Source organism: Euphorbia lathyris, chromosome 1 (genome assembly GCF_963576675.1).
Source record: "Euphorbia lathyris chromosome 1, ddEupLath1.1, whole genome shotgun sequence".
NCBI lineage: Eukaryota > Viridiplantae > Streptophyta > Magnoliopsida > Malpighiales > Euphorbiaceae > Euphorbia > Euphorbia lathyris.
In genome coordinates, this window is record NC_088910.1 from 32,974,250 (window position 1) to 32,978,609 (window position 4,360).

At 43.2% G+C, this 4,360-nt stretch overlaps 1 non-coding gene across 1 annotated transcript; it reads right to left on the reverse strand.

Moving 5' to 3' along the window:
- Positions 1-890: 890 nt before the first annotated feature.
- On the reverse strand, positions 891-997 carry LOC136216018 (small nucleolar RNA R71). The gene has a single exon (XR_010683015.1). It is a non-coding gene; the product is annotated as a small nucleolar RNA R71 (small nucleolar RNA).
- Positions 998-4,360: the final 3,363 nt, after the last annotated feature.

The following is a 4,360-nucleotide window of genomic DNA, read 5'->3' on the forward strand; positions in this document are numbered from 1 at the left end:
ATACTCCTTCTAATCAACTAAATCATTGATTTTGCTACTATTTAAACAACATCTCTTAATTTAAAGAATTCACACATCACGAACACCCTGTTCTACAAAGTATTTCTTATAAACTTTAGTCCTCAATCCCTGTGGATACGATACTTGACTTATCACTTTATTACTTGTATCTAGTACACTTGCTAGAGTCCATTCAGGAGACAACAAGTTTTTGGCACCGTTGCCGGGGATTGAAAGCAACAAAGTTTATACGAACTTTTTTGTGAAACAAGGTGTTTTTAATCTGTTTGCTAAATAGTGCAGCCAGAAGGAATCTTCATCAGTTTATGCGCAGAGCTGGACCTCCTGTTTTCCCTATCGATCTCGAATTGGAGAGAACGTGTAGACGAAACAGAGCGAGAGCTCGACGTGCAAGACAAAGAGAACGACAAAGAGAGAGAAGAATGGCTGGAAGGGTACCACCCGAACAACCAGTTCAACCAAACCAGGAAGAAGAGGGAGAGAATAACAACCCTCCTGTCATGCGAATCAGAGATTATTCGAGACCAACCATGGAAGGACATTCATCATGCATCGTGTTGCCCAACGAAGGGAACAACATGTTCGAGGTGAAAGCATCTATGATACAAATGTTGCAGGCAGCAGTACAGTTCAATGGATACCAATCGGAAGATCTAAATGGGCATATCCTTGAATTTATCACGCTGTGCAACACTTTCAGATCAAACATGGGCGTTGCTGACGACGTAATCAGACTAAAGCTATTTCCTTTTTCTCTAAGAGATAAAGCGAAGAACTGGTTGAAAAACTTGCAACCAGGAACGATCACTACTTGGGAAGAAATGGCCAGCACTTTCTTAATGAAATATTTTCCACCAAGACAAGCCATTAAGCTCAGAAACGGGGTTTCCCATTTCGTGCAATAAGAGGATGAATCCTTAGCCGAGGCATGAGAAAGGTACAAGGAACTACTAAGGAGAGAACCCAATCATGGCATCCCTATGTGGATGCAGATGCAGAACTTTTACAATGGGGTAACCAACATTTATAAGATCTAGATCGAGTCCATTGCCAATGGAAACCCCGAAGATCTGGAGCCACAAGCCTTGTACGACCTTATTGGGAGAGTAGTAAGCACAAGTTATAACTGGCACTCCGCCAAAAGTGAGGGAAAAAGAGCGGGAAATGAAGATGTTGTGTCAAAATTGACAAGCCAGGTAGAACAACTTGGCAGACAGCTCGACAAGATAAATGTGTCCTCGATCCACAATGAACCATCATTCAATGACATTTGTGATTTTTGTGGAGGCCTTCATTTTAACATAAATTGTCCCGGAGTCAAGCAAGGGAAGGGTGCACAGGCAGAATGTGATTATGCAGGGTATAATCAGAGGAATCCACCGAACCCATATTCTAACACGTATAACCCTGCCACAAGAAATCATCCGAATTTCGGATGGACAGGCCAGCCCAACCAGCAGGAACAACCGAGATATCAACAACAGCAAGGAGGACACTACCAGAGGCAACCTCAGCAGCATTATAAACAACCTGTTCCACCAAAGGAAGATGTAGAGCCAGATATGAAAACGATGATGATGCAGTTCATGAAACAGACACAAGCTTCAATTAAAAATCTGGAAACACAAGTCCAACAATTAGCTGCATCTACGTCAAAAGAGAAGGGAATAATGCCAAGCAACACAGAGCCGAACCCAAAGGGCGATGTCATGGCAATAACCCTGAGATCTGGTAAGCAAACTCAAGCCATTATATCTACTGATGAAAATGCTGAATGCGCAGAAACACCCGAAGGAACTGAAGAAGAGCAGGAACAAACTGTTCTTAGTCAAGAAGAAACCAGGAAGACAAAATCTACCAGTGAGCAGGATCAGGGGGGAAAGCGGAAGGATGTACAAGCCACCTCCGCCGTATGTTCTGCCTGTGCCATATCCAACACGGTTGATCAATAAAAAGCTGGAAGAACAGAATTCTAAGGTGTTAGACACCTTAAGGAAGTTGCACATCAACATTCCGTTCGTAGAAGCACTTGCACAGATGCCATCGTATGCAAAATTCTTGAAAGATCTCCTGTCAAACAAAAAAAAGCTGGAAAACATATCAATGATCCAACTCAACAGGGATTGTTCTTCAATACTCCAGAACAAGCAGCAGCTTCCAAAAAAGCTAAAAGATCCAGGGAGTTTTTCTATTCCCTGTTCAATTGGAAGGTTAAATATTGAAAATGCACTGTGTGACCTAGGAGCTAGCATAAACCTAATGCCTTATTCTGTATATGCTAAACTAGGATTAGGAGAACCCCAACCTACCCGTATTTCAATTCAGTTAGCCGATCGATCAGTATGTTATCCTAGGGGAGTCGTAGAAGATGTGTTGGTCAAAGTAGGGAAATTCATATTGCCTGTTGATTTTATCATAATGGACATAGATGAGGACCTGCACGTTCCTATTATCCTAGGAAGACCCTTTTTGGCAACAGGAAAGGCATTGATAGATGTGGGAGAGGGAAAACTATTCTTGAGAATTAATGGGGAGGAAGTCATTTTCAAAATGAACGAGGCAATGAGACGAGCTAACAATAATGATGACACATGCTGTTTCTTAGATGATTTCCAAAGCCTTTCTATTTTACAGGAACAGGACACTTTGGAGACTCTATTGGGAGAAGAGGTGAACTTATGTGAAGGAACAGGTTGTTCCATTGAATCCAACTTACCTACACCCCCTTTAGACCCTACTGTTCCCACTCATCAAGAACCACCGGAGATACCGACTGTGCCATTATCTAAACCAGAATTGAAACCGTTGCCCTCACACCTCGAATATGCATTCCTGGAACCACCCAGCGGGAGTCCAGTTATTATATCTTCAAAATTAACTCCTGGTCAGAAAGCTCAACTCATGGAGGTACGACGAAGGAACAAGGAGGCAATCACATGGAAAATTGATGATATCAAAGGAATCAGTCCAACAGTCTGTGTCCGCAGAATTTTGATGGAAAAAGATCACAAGCCATCTGTCCAGCCACAACGCAGATTGAATCCCCACATGAAAGAGGTCGTGCGAAAGGAGGTGATCAAGCTGCTAGATGCCAGCATTATTTACCCAATTTCGGATAGTGTGTGGACCAGCCCTGTTCACGTTGTACCAAAGAAGGGAGGAACAACCGTGGTACTCAACGAGAAGGATGAGTTGGTTCCCACGAGAACCATAACAGGATGGCGAGTTTGTGTGGATTACCGAAAGCTCAACGAAGCCACAAGGAAGGATCATTTTCCTCTGCCCTTCATTGACCAGATGTTAGAACGGTTAGCGGGGTATGCATTCTATTGTTTCCTTGACGGTTACTCGGGGTACAACCAGATTGCAATCCATAGCGAGGATCAAGAGAAGACAACTTTCACTTGTCCTTATGGGACGTATGCCTATAGACGAATGCCTTTTGGGCTGTGCAACGCTCCGACCACGTTTCAAAGATGCATGATGTCTATATTCCATGATATGGTGGAGCGAACTGTAGAAATCTTCATGGATGATTTCTCTATTTATGGAAACTCTTTTGAAAATTGTCTAAACAAGCTCGAAGCTGTGCTTGTGCGATGCAAGGAGACCCACCTGGTTTTGAATTGGGAGAAGTGCCACTTCATGGTTACGGGTGGAATTGTTCTCGGACACAAGATTTCAGAAAAGGGGATGGAAGTGGACAAGGCTAAAGTAGAGGTGATAGAGAAGCTGGCTGTTCCAACCAATATAAAAGATGTGAGAAGTTTTCTGGGGCACGCAGGATTTTACCGCCGGTTTATCAAAGATTGCGCTGCCCTTGTCAGCATTACTTCATAAGGATGCAGAATTTTCTTTTGATGCAAGCTGTCTAAATACTTTCGAACTATTGAAAGGCAAGCTGATCAACTCGCCTATACTGGCAGGACCCGACTGGGAACAACCTTTTGAGATGATGTGTGACGCAAGTGATACGTGTGTGGGAGCTGTTCTTGGGCAGAGGGTTGAGAAGAAATTCCGACCTATCTATTACGCGAGCAAAACATTAACCGAGACCCAGCTGAATTACACCACGACGGAAAAAGAGCTCCTCGCAGTTGTGTATGCTTTTGACAAATTTCGCCCCTACTTGGTGCTGTCAAAAGTCATTGTTCAGACAGACCATGCTATATTACGCTATCTTTTCGCAAAGGAGGATGCAAAGCCAAGATTAATACGATGGTTACTCTTACTTCAAGAGTTCGATCTCGAAATTAAGGATAAGAATGGAACGGAAAATGTGGCAGCTGATCATTTGTCAAGAATTCCTCACCAAAGCAGCCAGGAACAACCAGAGATT